Raw genomic sequence first — 17656 nt, 5'->3', positions numbered from 1 at the left:
GAAAACAGCTGACAGGGAGAGAGTTTGAGGGGAAATTTCATGAGGTTTTGTCAGAGTCACTCAGGTGACAGATCAAGTTTAAATGTGGACATACATGTCTGGATGGTAGAGAAAAGATCTCAATTGGAAGAAGGTGAAAGTGATTGAGATTTACGTAGAAGGTATGGCAGACTGTGTGATTACCTATGGAGAAAGCAAGAGGGGCCTGAAAAAACCCTTCATTAGAGATAGAGGGTGATGAGTCAGCAAAGGCTGTAAAGGAGTGCCGGTAAGTTAGAAGGAAACCAGGAAAATGGGGCGTTGCCAAAGTCAGCGCAACGGAATGTTTCAAGAAGAGAATGTGTAAGTGGGCTGAGAGCTGTGTTTAATTTTGTCAGGGCCTGGAACTCCACCCTCCTTCCAACAGCCTAAGGTCTGGGTTGATTTCTGGTCCTCCCCATGGTAAGTCTCTACTTTGGCAAGATAGCAATTAGCAAGGAATTATTATTTAAAAGTCAAATTTAGGAGACTACACTGCCTACTAATTTTTCAGAATTTGGAAAATAATTACAATGTCAATTCAGATACTAAACATAAAAAAATGACATTCTCTGTGCACATGCAGTCATGACTTCTAGCTCTTAGGCACACGTGATGTTCGCCTATTTGTGGGTTTTAAGCTTGGCAAGTGTTGCAACTCTTTTAGGATTCAGTAGCATTCTTTCTGCTGCCAAGCCTACCCAGGGCAAAACAAACTGAGTGATCTTTCAGAACTTGCCTCCTCTCTGGGCCCCTATCATTATGTATACAGGTTTTTGTTACTATCACATTTAATTTTTATTTCTTTACATGTGTGCATCCTTCTGATTTCCCTGAGGGCAGGTAATAGTTTTATATGAGCTTGTGTTCCCAGCACCTATCACAGTGCCTCACACTTGGTATATATGGAATAAATGTTTGTTGAATGAATGGAAAGTTGCATGATTTTTCTCTGAGTTCATGAACAACCAATCTGGAAATTCCATCTCTAAGTATTCTTTCATCATAGACTGTAAAATACTGTTTAAATAAAGGATGTGGTTTATCCATGTTTCAGTTTTAGGTCAATTTTCTATGGAGTTAGTAAAATCTCGTTCCAATACAAATTATTTAATCCCTTGGTGCCTTGGGTTTTCTGCCTATAAAATAAGAACAGCAATGCTGACTTCCCTCCGAGCTGCAGTGAGGATTGTCAAGTCAGAACTCTGTTTGCCCATAACAGGTATTACTTGGGTTTGAGGGCCAGTTGATGATCGCTTCTGACTTGTCCTCTCTCTGTGTATGTTTTTGTTCAGATCCTATGAGGTAAGTTCTCCTGGAGCCGTTGCTAACAGGCTGAATCTTATGACCAAAGGAGGATTCCCCAAGCAAAGAGCTGGCTTCATCATGTCATTCTTTTCCACAGGGGTAATTTTTCTGGAGGGCTCCAGTCCCTTCTGGTCTGGACACTGAGCAAGCAAAGTATTGGTGGCCTCAGGGCAGAGCTAGGCCAGCTGCAGGAAATGTAATCAAAACTGCCTTTAAGGTCATCTCAGACTTCGATCAGTTTGCTCAGAGCTCATCTCCCCTCAAGTTTGAGTGTGCTGTTAAGTTGATTAAATGGTCTCTTGGTGAAAAAATATATCAGAGAAGTAAGAGATTACCTTAACCAAGGGCAATTTTTTTCTGATTTCAATTTAAATAACCTGTTTTCATTTGTTATACATCCACTTGACCCATGGGATGTCCATTGACTGAGTGTTGATTATATGCCAGGTTTGGGGTATTGTAACTATCTGCAGTTTTACACCTGCAGAGAGTGAGGCTCAGAGACATTAAGCAATCTGCCCAGTGTCACACAGCTGGCAACAGGCAGTGACACCAAACAAACTCCAGACTCTCTGACTTCTGGCTCTTTTGTACAACTCAGTATTGCTTCATCTTCTTTCGGTAGGTCTCTAATATGCTTTATTTTAAAGCTCCATTTTATCTTCAATTGGCTGAATACTTGGAATCCCACCTCAAAGAATATACATATGGGTTTTCTTGCCATTTGAAATTATTTTGAGGCAAAAAATTAAATGAAATAAAAGTATAATATTTAGCTATCTGACTTAGAACATTCACATCTGTGATCACCTTTCTTCCTTCACTTTTAAGAAACTATAATTCTCTTACTTATATGGCCTTTCAATTACTTTTTCTGTTTCTCACATGATACACATGATTTATTAGATTTATCTGAGCTTACAGTGCATTGACTGTTTTGGGAGGTACTTTACTCATGACCAGATGACAGCAGCCCCTGTTCCTGGTAACTGCAAACAAATATGAGTTTCTTGTGCTTTAACATTGTACCCAGGAAGATTTTTGCAGATTCTTACATTTTCATCCACAAAGACCTAATAGCTTCATGGGAGCAAGACAGAAATGGATAAAGGTCATGATGTGATCCCTGGGGAAAGGCAGTTCCATTTTCTCTAAGAGTGTACAGACTGTCCAGCCAGCATAAAAACACAATGTTAATTTGATTTTTCTCTCAGGTGTCAACTCCAAATGATTGGTAGTAGCTAACTGAATTGTCAGGCTCCAGGATAAGACCGCTATAATCTTTCTGTGCTGTCTTGCGTGGGCAGCAGGGAGTTGTTCCGAGGCTGTGCACATGCCTGGATTTGCCATCCTGAGTGAAGGCAATGGCTCAGGTAACAACTCAAAGAAAAACTGGGCTCCAAAAAAGGGGGATACATCACTTTTATAGCAGCAGGAGCCCCATATCACAAATTGCCCCAAAGAAAAACTATGAATATATTATAGAATTATATCCTTGAATCCTATATAACTTTATTAACCAATGTCACCCCAATAAATTCAGTAAAAAATAAAAGAAGACATATGAATGACATATTTCCAATAAACACACACACACACACACACACACACACACACACACACACACACCTAAATACATAAGTAACTGAAGTGCAAGGAAATAGAGAGAAAGGCATATTATTCAGGGACGGGGCAAGCAGATGAACACCAGGTCTGGTAAGACTTGCCCTGCTGCAAACTTAGAGAACAACATACTGACGAGGTGAGTCCAAAGCCTGAATGAGTGTATTTCAGATGATAAATACAAGGGGGCATGCTGGCAGGGATGACATTTGGCATATGAGCTGATCATACCAGAACAATAGATGTGCAGGTGCCATGGATACCTGCGTGGAAAGCTTCTCTTTTATTGACCCTGAGCAGGACTCGTGGTGGGGTTTGAGGTACTACAAGATGCCTGTTATTGGTGCTCCTTTTGGTGTGGACAGCTCCTCTTAAGAACCCTCAGGTAGAACCCTGTGTCTACCTGACAGGTGATATTTCTCTGCCTTTCACCATGGAGGGAGAGAAATAGGCATGTATCAAATTGCAGCTCGAAGTACTAACTGTTATCACAGAGACACGGGTGAGGTGCAGCCGGAGGCAAGGAACCTATCCCCGTCTGGGGGAAGGCTTCTTAGAAGAGACATTAGAGCCAGTTTACTGGGCAGAAACCCATGAGAAGGTCATTCTGGTTTAGAGAAAGAATAAACAGAGGCAGGGAAGCAACGGCACAGTCAGCTAACTGCAACCAGCTCAAGGTCCCTTGAGTACAGAGTGAGAGAAAGGAGTGGGAGGAGGCTCCAGGGCATGATGGGTCTGAACTTCCCTGAAGGGGTTTTAGTGATGTGGCGTGAACATCTTTGTCATTCCATGTTGTTGATAGCATTGTAAACACTGAATTGGAAGTGAGAGAGAGAGAGATGTTGGCTAGGAAATTACCGCAATTGTCATGGTAAAAAAAAAAAAAATGAATACAGGCAGATTTAAGAAATACTAGAGTTTAAAATCATCAGGACTTAAAGACTGATGGGTGAGAAGAAAGAGAAAGAAAGGAAGAAAAAAGGGCCAGGTGACTCTGAGGGTTCAAGTTTGGGAAAACAACAGGGCCATTAACGGTCTGGAGAAGATAGAAGGGGTAGTGGGTTTGGGATTTTCCCAATCCTCCTCCAACACTAGGAGCTAAAGCAATAGTGGCCAGTGGAGAGCATGAGCTTTGAAGTCAGAGATCAGGAGTCAAGTCCACTGCTTTCCTTCCCATTCAAGAGCCACGTGGTGTAGAACAACTTAGTTAGCCTCTCTGAGTCCCATTCTCTAACAGCAAAACTAAGATAAAAAAGTGTGCAGCTCATAGTTTGTCGTTGAAAATCGAATGAAAATATTTATACCTGGTACATAGTACAGCTCCTGGTACATAGTAAGAACTCAATAATGCTAGCTATTTTTGAATCAGTAAATATATTTTTGGGATAAAAAAATGGTTTTTATTTTCTTAGTCACATCAAATTTACTCACTATTTATATTTCACTGGCTTGAACCAAATTTCTGCTAAGGCATTTATGATATAACACATAAAAAGCTGCTCTTCAACTGGCCTCCAATCTAAGGACTTGCCATTGGCTTCCTGACCAGAAGTCTATATAGCCTCCTGGGAATCTGATCCCTCGGAACCCACAATTAAGAGGGAATTAAGCTATCCCCCCCTGGGGTTGTGCTGGCATCAGTCCCAATCCAATCAGTACCATGACTTGACTTCATACTTCCCTGCACACAGCTCTTATAAGTGATCCCTAACAATTGTAAGCAATGAGCAAAGTCGTTAAGCCCGTGAAATAGATGTTGGAATTCATAGTGTCCAACACAGGACCTGGCACCTGGCAGGTCCTCAGTAAGTTTGGTTGGATCAACATGTGCACTCTCTGTACACTCACTGCAATGCCTAACCTCAGGAATCAACACTTGCACCATGCTGTTCCCTAAACCCTCTTTCTTCTACCCAAACCTGTCCCCTAAGCAGCATGAATTGTTCTTTATAGGTCTTTCAAAGCATGTAAATGAAGTGTTTCATCTGCCAATCATAATGTGAAGACTATGAAACAAATATGTTTTAAGAGACCAATGTAGCCCAACCAGCATGGCTCAGTGATTGAGCATCAACCTATGAACCAGAAGGTCATAGTTCAATTCCTGGTCAGGACACATGCCCAGGTAGCAGGCTCAATCCCCAGTGGGGGATATACAGGAGGCAGCCAATCAATGATTCTCTCTCATCATTGATATTTCTCTCTCTCTCTCTCTCTCTCTCTCTCTCTCTCTCTCTCTCTCTCTCTCTCTCTCTCTTTTTTCTTCCTTCCTCTCTGAAATCAATTAAAAATATTTTTAAAAAGAGAGACCAATGTAGATATGGATAAATTTCTTCAAGTATACATTGATAAACTAAAATGTTTTTGCCATGTAGTGATTCAGTAGATTGGCCAAGTTTCTCTCTCTGAATGTGAGTGTGTCTACCCAGACAATTCAAGACAGTATAAATTAGTAGAACTTATGGGTGCTTGTGTTTTCCAAATCCATTGAAAAGAACCTAATTTAAGGATCTGTGATTTAATGAACCTTTCAAAGCTGAAAATGTATCCCACAGAGATTTAAAACAGAATATAGATTTAAAATAGAAAAAAAAAGAATAAAACAAAGCTAGTTTTGTGTTTCCTGGACACAGAAAGGTGCTAGAATTATTTACTGCTTTCTGGGCTCTGCATTATGACCAAATTGATATTTTCCAGGTTTTTCATTAACTTAAAATGTCCTGAGGTAAACACATCATTTGCCATAATTAAATCCAAGGCATTTCCACAGCTTCCTTCTGAGCAGCAAAAAATTAGGCCAAGAGGTAAGAGTTCTGGTCAACTCCTTTATAAAAGCTGCACTAGAGAAAAATGCACAGATTCTACCTAGCAGCCACAGCAAGCAGAAGCTCTACAAGCAGAATCATGTGGTAAATCTTTTGGTCCAGAACTTTCTCACCTCCAAAACCAGAATTCATTCCACCTTATCTTAAAAGTCCCATAGATCCCCAAAATTGTAAAAGAACGTGGAATTGACCATCACAGCTACTGCATCAGTCCACCATTAAAGGGTAGAAATACTTCTCTGGATGGTTCTAGGTAGATCCATGTTAATAGACATTCTCAGAATTCACTTGGACTTCAAATTTTCTTCCCAATCTGAAATAGACTAATTACATTCATTTCTGTTAATAGCTAGTCTTTTTAAACAGATGGAAATTTTAAAATAAATAGAAAAGCTAATTCAGTATAACTTTTTCTTATCACTCCCTACATTCTACCCCTCAGTCCTGGAGACAGGGACATCTCTAGGATGGCCCAGTTGGCCACCCAGCAGAGCCCTGAGTAAATTGTTAGTAGGAGGGAGTGAAGAACACACAACAGGAAAGCCCAGAACAATTTTTTTTTAAATCTTTTGCCCGGATTTTAGTATCTGATTTAGCTTGCAGTTCAATTTTGAATGCTTACATCTGAACACTTCCAAGATTGAGTCACACGCAGAGACATTCACTTATTTGAGAACTTATCTTAGAACCACATCCCCTATTCACTTCACTTGTAACCACATCCCCACCCCTTCCATTCACTCAAGATGGGGCGGACCTTCACAGTGCTTGTCCAGATGGGACATTACTCTGACATTCCAAGAGGTTAGTGTGTAGTGGTTGGTTAAAGTTCACTAACATTATCTGGTTCATATATAAATACGAACTTCTTATAATATCAAGTAATAAAAAAGAACATCAGGCAATTTAAAGATGGTGTCCTCCCAACTGAATGGACTGAGAAAAGTGAATTTTGTAACCAGAAGCCAAAGCCGGAGGAGAACCGAGATGAACAGAACTCCTCACTGTTCCTGATGATTGGCAGGAACCAGCTATTTCCAAAGAGGACAATCCCAGAGGACTCTTAAAAGAGGGCAATTTTGCAACTTCGTTCCCAAATTATAGAGAGGCTTACTTGAAAGATTGCTGGCCACTGGTACAGCAAGCCTTGAATAAACATCACATGAACACACCCCTGGACCTGATGGAAGGCAGCATAACTGTTTGGAAAACAAAGAAGATTTTGAGCCAGTTATCATCATTAGGGCCAGAGACCTGATAACACCATTAGCAAGAAGTGTTTCATTTGGACATTGGAAACTTTAATAAACCGTTGCATTATGGTTCGGGGAAACACAGTTTCAGCCATTTGACCTTTGAGCAGCTTAAAAGATACCTTAATGATTAAACAAGAGTTGGCAAAAAGATTCTGAATTGTAACCACAAAGTTGGGAACATTTTTTTTTGCCACAGGTCACACACAAAAATGTGAATAAATACAAGGATCCAAAGAAAAAAATCTGTTAGGAAAGAGTATACACCATGCCCACCATCACAACAGTACATCAGATTGATAAAGAAGTGCCTAGTGGTGAATACTTTCTAAAGGCAAGTAAAAAAAAAAATGACAGACAATGAAAGCAATAAAGGTTATAAAATTGGATACTCTCAGTAACAGAAAAGAGGAGAAAAACAAAGTGTTATTCCACCTACAGAAAAGCCAGCTGAAAAACCTGAGAGAGCTTCTACTAAAACTAAAATTGATGTGGCTGCCATCAAGGAAAAGATGAAGCAAGCAATGCATAAACAACTGGGAGCTCTTACAGCTGAAGAAGTTTAGCATAAAATGAATCAGATAAAAAGAAAAGGGGGAAATATAATATGCATGAAAAACAACAGCCCTGAACTAGAAATTATTAAGCTATCTTTTTTGTAAATAATTTTGAGATAGGCATGGGCTGGGGACATGCAAGAGTCAACCAATGAATGCATAAATAAGTGGAACAGTAAATCAATGTTTCTCTCTCTCTCTCTCTCTCTCTCTCTCTCTCTCTCTCTCTCTCTCTCTCTCTCCCCTTTCTCAAGTAAATAAGATTGAGATATTAGGGCATTAGTTACTATAAGAAGAAATTCTCTGATTAATTTTTTTCTGAGTTATGTTCTTTTTAACAGTGTGTATATAAACAGCTATTATTAATAAATATAAATTATTATATTCTTAAAAAATAAATAACATCAGTGCAGGATACAATAGAAGGAGGAAGGTATTTCAGGGAAAGTGAGTGTTCTTAAGATCATTTCATCTTCTAGAATACCTCACAGGAATACCCTCTGTATAAATGGGTAACCCTAATTGTCAGATAGTTCTTAAAATTGAGCTGAAATTACTTTCCTTCTGATTTTCAACTTCTGTTCTTAATTCTATTCCCTGGAACAAATCATGGTAACATTAATACATGGAGATATTTTTCTAAGAAGCTTTAATTACTTGCATGGCAAATGTAGCTGTTCCTTTCAAAGTAAAATTGAAATTTTCTATTAAAGCACTTGGCAAACCATTAATCAATTAGTCAAAAACCTTGAATTACCTACCAAATGCCAGGTACTGCACTCAACATTGGGAATAATCAGTATTAATTAATCAATTTATTCCTAAGGAGTTGTTTTCCACTGTGCTGTGGTAGAGCCAGAACCCACACCAATTCCAAGTGCAAAGTGTAAGCTTCTTGAACTGTGTAGTTCCTTCCCTGCAGAGAAATCAATACAAGAGCATTGGCTCTTATCTTGGGATTTGATCCTGTATGTGGATGGCTGATGCGCTGATGTTCTATATCTTATATAGAGATCAACCAAAGAACATAATTACTTTTTCTAGTTTTAGAACAATCCTAAGTCATCAAATTGAAATATAATTGTGTATAATTTGCAATGCCATAAATCTCTTTGTTGGGTGTTTCCAAATTGGCAAGTTATCAAACTGCTATGGCATGATAATTAATGGTCAAACATTTTAGAGAACATGCCATAAACGAGAACCTTGGAGAGAGAAAATTCATTTGGTCATATATCTTTCAGGATGTTTTAAAACTATTAAAATCAATCAGTGAGAGGAGAGGTGAAAGTAAATTTGGGGGAAGGCACGTTTCCTCTGCAACCCAATTGTTGGTGGCAGAACTCTCAGCGGTAAAACTGCAGCTCAGAGAACCCTGATGAGCCTCATCGAGGTCATTCAAATGAACTCTGACCAGGATCCTGCTTGACCTCCTGGTCTTCAGCTAACTGGCCACCTCTCAGCAAGAGATGGCTTAAGTCATGTTACTCGGCCACCCATTTTCCCATCAGATCCACTTCTGCCACAACCTAAAAACAACCACCGTGCTGGTGTTCAAGACCCTCCTCACATTTCTCCAGTGATGGGAGACAGACCCACTCCCGTTATAGGCAGGCCCTTGAATTTCCACATAAAAGAGCAGATGACAGAAAAAATGTGGTTTTCCTCAGGGTGTCATGCCATCTCTGACATTTGCCGTGCAGACCGCACATTCCTCTTGGAGGGCAAGGTTGCTCCCCATTGTTCTGACTCAAAAATTATTTCCGATGTGGGTGCCTGCTGTTAACCTCATGAACCGAATGGACTTTAATCACGGGAGGTGTGGAGGAAAGCTGGGATGTGCTCTTAACTGCATCCTCCGCAACTAGCCAATAGCCCAGGTGCTTGCATGTGTGTGTTTTCAACTTCTTCGCAACAGTAGAAAACTGGAATGGGTCCTTTGTGTTAGAATCCCTTTTAAAAGTTCAATATGAAATTAAAGGAAAAGAGTTCAACTTACAGAACTTTGCATCCAACAAGCAGTACATCTGTCTCATTTTACCTTGGCTCTTAGAGGTTATGTCATGATGTGGCGTGAGTGAATCCAAAACGGACCACATGTGAGTGTTAACTGTGAGGCACAGCCTGAATCCCTGCAAGGCCTGTCCTGGAGTGATCCTGAGAGCATGCTGTGAAGTAGTCTCACCCAGCTTCACTGGCCTCGAGCCTACCAGTACCAGCACCCCCGACAGTAATTGTTGCTCCAAGAGCCTTTTGGACGAAATAGTCATTCCCAAGGGCTGTGCATTCTTACTTTCCTGACTCAGTCTTAGCTCACTACCACATAAATCCCAATTCCTCTCTTGCCCACGGAACAGCTGTATCAGCTTGATATAGTGCAAAGGAAGTGATATTTGGTGACTGGTGGTGACAAAGAATGCCTCAGTATGAGCTTGGGATGGAAGTGGAGGGCTCAGATGTTGATTCGATTCAAAATCCTCACTGCCATCCAGGACTCAAGCATAAAAAGGCAATATGGAACAGTGAGAAAGCAGCTACTCAGTAATCATTCTTTATATCTGATTTACCAATCATTGCTTATACAGTGTATTAACCAGCATGCTTTCGGTTGTAACAGAAACCAACTCAAGCTAAATAAAGCAAATAATAATGATAATAACTGATTATCAGATAACTGATTATCAGTTAGGTACCAGGGCAAAATTTCATCTGGGCCTCAGGAATGAGGAATTAGAATACTCTGGTCCAGGAAACCCAAAAAAATCCTTCTTCCTTTTGTCTTTATTCTCTTCAACTGTAGAGCAGCTTTCTCTCTGATTCAGCTGCATGACAGAAAATATGTCTCTAACCAAACATTTTGAGTTTGTCTCTTCTCAACTTAAAAGGATGGTCAAATGAAACTGATTTTTTTGGTGTTAATTTCAAGGGTTTAAAGGGTATTCTTGGTCAGGCATCATTTGTCAATCATCTGGCTAGGGAAGCTGGGTCATATGGCTCAAATATGTCTGGCAGGAGCTGAGCCATTGCAAACTGTGCAGATGGGAGTGGATGGGACATCAGAGGGGAGGAAGTTATTCCAAAAGTAGCCAATAATTCAATGGCTACTAATACATATATTATTTACTTGATGTTCTGCCCTGCCCACTGAAGTTTTATTTACTACTATTATTATTATTATTACTAGTGGCCCAGTGCACGAATTCATGCATGGGTGGGGTCTGGACAGCCTGCTCCAATCGGGACTAATCAGGCCAGCCTTGGGGAAGGGCCTCAGGCAGTTGGCCAGCTGAATCTACCCCCTGGTTGAACTCCTAGAGGAACTCTTGGTCAAGGGGGAAATTTGCATATTAGCCTTTTATTTATAGGATTATTATCATTTCACTGATGAGCAAATTGAACTTCAGAGAAATTATATAGATAGTAAATAGAAAACTGAAAGTGGAATCAAGCTCTTTTCATTCCCTTCATTGACCCCTGTGAGATAAATAGACAACTTTAAGATAAACTTAAGAAAAAAAGGTACACAGTTGCTTATCCTATACCTTCAGATGATTATAAATTTAACTGGAGATTCAAGGCAGATTCTAATGAAAGTAATTTGATAACATTTTGAAATCAAAATATAGCAGATGAATCAAATATTGAAGTAAATATTTCAAGCTATTGAAAACAATTCAACTTTGGATTTTTATTTGGAAGAAGCTTGGGAATGAATGTGGGGAAGGCATTTCAGACATAAGAAATGGAAAAAAGTCACACATTACTAGCAGTAATTCCCACATTAATTTGACTCACTCATCACTTCATATTTGCAGGAAGGCAAGATTTATATTTTCAAAGAAATAGAGGAGCATAAAAATGGAATAACAGAGAGCCCCAGAGTTCATATTTCCAAGCATTTTTAGAGTCCCATGTCTAGCCTCTCATTCTCTCCCTCAAACATAGCCAATTTCTTAGAATCTGTTTTCTGAGGCAGTCACCACAAAAAGTGCTATTTTAATCTCTAGTTCAATAGGATTGAGCAGAAATCCTCAGATCATCCTCTGAATAGGATTGCATTTGTTTTCACATCGCTTCTCTTAAAACAAAGAATGACTTCTAAGAATTAGTTCCTCATTAGTTTTTTGATATGTTTCCAATGACATATTTAGACCTAGCTTTTGGAAAGGAATTTCAGAAATGACATGCAGATCTGAACAAGATAAAGTGCCCAGTTTCAATAGAGCTCAGCTGAACAACCAGTAGTTTGGTCTGTTATCTCATTGCATGTTGTGGGCTGTTATCTCATTGCATGTTGTGGTCTATAATCCAAACCAAAACCCTTAAGATGGAAAGTCAGAGACTCTGGCTCCAGATTCAGACTTTCCACAAGCTCATTTAGTGTCTGAATGAAGCCCTTTAACCTTTGGAGTCTTTTGGCTTCCTTGCTCAGTTACCAGTAAATATCTTTTGAGCTCCAACTATATGCCAGGCTCTGCTATAGGCTCAAGAGATACAGCAGAAACCAAGTAAAAAATTTCTCATCTACATGGAGCTTATAATCCATTGGTCAGAGACAGAAAGTAAATATTTAAAAAGTAAAGCTTATAAAATATTAGAAGAGTACTATGCAAAAAGTTAAAGCAAAGAAAGGGAAATGGAGTGGAAGAGGGTGGTTATAATTGAAAATAACATGATAAGAGCCAGCCTCAATGACTGACATTTAAAGGGGTTGAGAGATACAACCATGCAAACATCCAGGGTAAGGGCATTTAGACAGAGAAATGGCAAATATTAATATCCTGAGATGGAAGCCTATCTGGCATGGTTAAAAAACAGCAGAAAAGCTGCTGGAGAGAGGGGGAGAAGAAGGGTTACAGGAAATGTGTTTGGAGGCAAAAGGGAGCAGATGGTACAGAACTTTGTAAGGACTTTAGCTTTACTCTGAGTGAAATGGAGTCCATTGAAGTGGTTAGGACAGTGTGATATGATCTAAAGCCACAGTTGAATGGGGCACTCTGGCTGATAGTATCAGGATTAAACTTCAAGGTAGCAAGAGTAGAGATAGGAAGATGAGTAATGGGTAGGTTTGACTATACCCCTGTTTGCCAAGAACAGTCCTGGGCAATGTGTCTTAATACACTTATGAATGCCCCTCTCCTTGAAGTCTTCAAAGTGTCCCAGTTCATAGATAAGTTATGTTATCACCCTAACTAAAGAGACCATACTATTGCAATCATGCAGCTGAGCGATGAAGATGCTACCAGACAGGCTAACAGAAATGAAGGAGAAATTATCTGATTTAAAGTATGTTTAAGGTGGAGTCCACAAGATTTCTGGGTGGCTTGGATGTGGATCGTCAGAGAGAGAGTGGATATGGCGACTCTGAGGATCAAACAACTGGAAGGACATATTTACCATTAAATAAAATAGAGCAGCTTTGCAGGCATCTTATTTGGGCCATGTTCATTTTGAGCTATCTGTTAGATACCCAAGCTTTCAATTAGGCAGTGGGAAGTATGCTTGGGGTTCAGAACAGAGGTCTGGGCTGGATATATAAATTTGGGAATCAATAGGATATAAATGGAACTGAAAGCCATAACATTGTAAAGAATCATCAGAGATGTGACTGTATAAAGAAGAGAGGTTCAAGAACAGAGTGTGAGGAGCCCCAGTGGTAGAAGAATGACCCAGCAAAAGAGATTCAGAAGAAGTGGCCCGGGAGGCAGGAAGAAAACCAGGCAATTTTTCATCTTTACAATGAATTTGTTACTCTACACCAGTGATTTTTTTTAACTATGACAAAGAGATATATCAAGGATGGCTATATTAAAATGTAGACTGGAAAGAGTAAATATAGAGGGTGATTTTTAGTCTTCTCATCCCAACTTCAACCAGAGCTGGCCTGTGTTTTTTTGCTCCAAATAATATGCTGTTGCATGATATCTCATTTATTTAAAAAGTGTCGGGGGTAAGAGGTGGTGATTCCTACTACTTACAAAAATGAAAACCATTACCCCTGGATCATCTTTAAGGTCTGTGAACCCCTTTGGCTCTAAAGTTTATCTGATTCTGCCAATCCCTTACAACAACAATAACAAAAAAAGAATTTTCTCCTAAAGTTAGGTACCACAGTCATCTGATAGAAATGGGGTATTTGAATTGTTTCTCTTGTCTGAGATTACCCGTTTGTTATAGGGATTAAGTCATATGAAAATAGGAAGAGAAAAATAACAACTGGTCTTGAGAAATGGGAAATCAGTTGAGTTTTAAATATAAACCCAGGAAATGTTTTATTAAACAGCTAAGGTATTTGCCGGCATAGACTAGAGAATGAGCCCGCTCTAAATCCCACTGACCTCAGAGCACTGCATTGATCTAAGAAAGCCACAGAATCACATTCCAAGAAAGTTTCTTGCTGTACTACACTGACAGAGCCAATGTAACACCGGCTTTTATCCACAGTATTATTAATCATAATAAATAATAGTCACTGTTTATTGAGCATTAAATATGTACCAGAAACTGGGTTAAAGTAGTTATGAGTATTCATTCACTTAACCCTCATAGTCTCAGGAAGGTATTCTCAAGTACTCAATGAATATCTGTTGAAAGATATCATGACTAAGACTAAGTACAGTTAACTTGTTCAAGGTTACCTAGCAGGATGAGTTGTTGATCTGGATTCATTCCTGGGGCTCTCTCACCCCAGTGGCAGTAATTTTAATCAGAATACTTCGATTAATTGACTGGATCTTAATAATGCATGGAGTGGATACTGTGTTATAACCACCCAGGTCCCGCTTTGTACCTCCAGCTGCCAGGAGCGTAGGCTACTGATGGCTCACAGCTGAGTGTCTCCTTGGACAGTCCCCTCTGCCAATCTATCCCAGTGATTTTCTGTTCATCATTTATTCTCAAATCTTGCCTATTTGAAATATTATACAATAAAAAAGGCATTAAATGAAGAAAAAAATACCACAGTTGATAACTCGAGATAAGCTTCTTTGTAATATTTTAAATAGATCTTGAGAGAACACAATGGTTTGATAGCAGAGACAGAAGACTAAAGAAACATTAAAAAATTAAAGAACTGGCTAAGGAGTTTTTGCTAAATTTGCTAAGCAAATGAGACTTCTTTAAGGCTCTTGAACAGGGGAGTGGTATGAGGGCCCCTGTCCTCTGGGAAGTTGAGTCAGGCCACCTGGAGGAAGCTGGTTGGAACAAAAGGAGGTGGTGAGTTGGAAAGGTCCTGTTAGTTAGCAGGAGACAGCAGCAAATGAGAGGTTTTGTACAGTGATAGTCTGCCTCACATTCAGAATTCACTTATTAATTTTTAATAAAGTAAATGAAGGCAGAGGGGAGGGCAAAAAATCAAACCTGGTTCTGAATACAGCTGGCTGGATAATTACAGAAGCTGGTGTGATTCGCCAAAGAAGAGATCTCAAAAATAAGAGATGGTTGTAGGAGATTCTCATTTTCATTCGGGTTTCCAATGTTGCCTTTGAGGTGCTGATAGAAACTTCACGAGAAAAAACAAGATGGCCATTGGAAGTGGCAGTGGGGATTAGAGAGATTAGAAGGGTGATTTGGGCAGTCAACTGCAGAGAGGTGAGAGGTAAAGATATAAAAATGGTGTTAAGAGAGCAAAGAAACTGGAAGAGAGAAGAATAGAAACTTGGAGATACAGTGGAGGGTCCCGCACAGTGGAACTGCCCCTAATGTCTTCTGACCAAGGCAAGAAAATATGTGAAGGTCTCTGGTATTGGCTTCTTGCCTTTGTTCCCATTTTACATTGTGAGGGTCTAGGGTACATGTGTGAATACCCTATTCCTCATGTCCAAACTCCATTCTCCCAACACACACACAAACACACACACATGCACACACACACACACACACACACACACACCACTCTCAAGAGGACAGATGAGGAATGAGGCCTTCACAGGCTCTGGAAAAAGTATTAGAGTCATATGGACGAGAGTTATCTAGTCTTAGTAACCAGATTATAGAGGGATTGGGCATGAGCTCTGGGTGCATGCTCATTAACCCCACCCCCACCTCCCTGGTCTTATCCCATTGGTAAGAATCAAAGCAGGGAAGGGTCTAAGCAGCATCTTCCAAAAAGGAGTCTCAGAGGGGCCAAATTACCCAAGTCTAAGGGCAGAACTTCTCCATCACAGTGCAGTGCCTAATTCATAGACTGTTCCTGAGTAACATCACATGTCATTTTCAACCTTTCCATTCCAACTTCAGTCACCAGGAGCATGTGGGAGAGGTCTGTGGGAAAGCAGAAAAGGGGCTGAGATTCCAAGACACCAATAACTCATTAACTCTCTATACTTTTCTTTCAGCAAAGGAGAATGAATATCTGTTGATCATTCACTCAATAACCAGAATTGCAAGGCAAAGAGAGCCACCTCCTCTAAGAGCTAGTGCTAGACACAGGCCAGTTCTCCCGGGCTCCTGTGGAAGGCCCCAACCTATCTTAAGTCAGCAACTTCCTGAACTTTGACATGAGCATACAGGTGACACACCAGCTGGAGGTTTCAGGGCTGGCCAGGCTAATGGGTGCAACAAATGCAACAAGAGTATTTTGTAAATTAAAAACCTGAGATGAGTATTCCAGACAAGAAAAAGCTAAAAGAGTTCATCACTACCAAACCAATATTATAAGGAATGCTGATGAAATTTGTTTAAGAAGAAAAAATAAATAAAAAATATTAATAATAAAATGGCAATAAGTACTTTAAGTGTAAATGGAGTAAATGCTCCAATCAAAAGATATAGGGCATCTAAATGGATAAGAGAGCAAGAGACCCACACAGACTGAAGGTAAAGGGGTGAAAAAAGATATTTCATCCAAATGGAAACAAAACAAAATAAAAAGCTAATGTAGAAATACTTATAGCAGACAAAATAGGCTTGAAAACAAAGGCTATATATAGCAAGATACAAGGAAGAACCTAGAAATTCCACTCCTGGGTACTTATCTGAAGAAACTCAGAATGCTAGTTCAAAAAGACATGTACATACCTATGCTCATTGCAACATAATTTACAATAGTGAAGATATGGAAGCAACCTAAGTGCCCGTCAGCAGATGAATGTATAAAAAGGTGGTACATATATACAAAGGAATATTTTTTAAATATATATTTTATTGATTTTTTACAGAGAGGAAGAGAGAGAGATATTGGGTCGGCAACTACGTACTTGCGGGTTTCACACATATATGGCTTCAGTTGAATTTTTAGGTTTGCAGACGTAGTACAAATGTAAAACACATTTTGTTATTTGATAGTTGGCTATTCAGCTGTTAATCAGTAAAAAAAGTTTTTTGATCTGTTTTGTAGTTTTCGTTTGGCGTTCGTTGAAAAATGGAAAATCAAAAGGAACATTTTCGTCATATTTTGCTTTTTTATTTCCTCAAAGGGAAAAACGCATCGCAAGCTCATAAAAAGTTATGTGCTGTTTATGGTGACGAAGCCTTAAAAGAACGGCAGTGTCAAAATGGGTTTGCCAAATTTCGTTCTGGTGATTTTTCACTCAAAGATGAAAAACGCTCTGGTCGTCCAGTTGAAGTTGATGACGCCCTAATCAAAGCAATAATCAATTCGGACTGTCACAGTACAACACGTGAGATTGCAGAGAAGCTTCATGTATCACATACATGCATTGAAAATCACTTAAAACAACTTGGCTATGTTCAAAAACTCGATACATGGGTTCCTCACGAACTGAAAGAATCACAGTTAACGCAACGCATTAGCAGCTGCGATTTGCTAAAGAAACATAATGAAAATGATCCATTTTTAAAACGACTGATAACTGGCGATGAAAAATGGGTTGTTTACAACAATATCAAGCGGAAAAGATCGTGGAGCAGGCCAGGTGAACCAACTCAAACAACATCAAAAGCTGATATTCATCAAAAGAAGGTTTTGTTATCAGTTTGGTGGGATTACAAAGGAATTGTCTACTTTGAACTCTTACCACCCAACCGAACGATCAATTCTGATGTCTACATTGAACAACTAACGAAATTAAACAATGCAGTTGAAGAAAAGCGGCCCGAATTGACAAATCGA

The 17656-nt window shown here is 39.5% G+C and overlaps 1 pseudogene; it reads left to right on the top strand.

Moving 5' to 3' along the window:
• The first annotated feature begins 292 nt into the window (after positions 1 to 292).
• Positions 293 to 7689, top strand: LOC118709420 (annotated as a pseudogene).
• The last annotated feature ends 9967 nt before the right edge of the window (positions 7690 to 17656 follow it).

This window comes from Pipistrellus kuhlii, unplaced genomic scaffold, assembly GCF_014108245.1.
Source record: "Pipistrellus kuhlii isolate mPipKuh1 unplaced genomic scaffold, mPipKuh1.p scaffold_m20_p_1, whole genome shotgun sequence".
In the NCBI taxonomy this organism is placed as follows: Eukaryota; Metazoa; Chordata; class Mammalia; order Chiroptera; family Vespertilionidae; genus Pipistrellus; species Pipistrellus kuhlii.
This window is presented reverse-complemented; position numbering and strand designations above follow the sequence as displayed.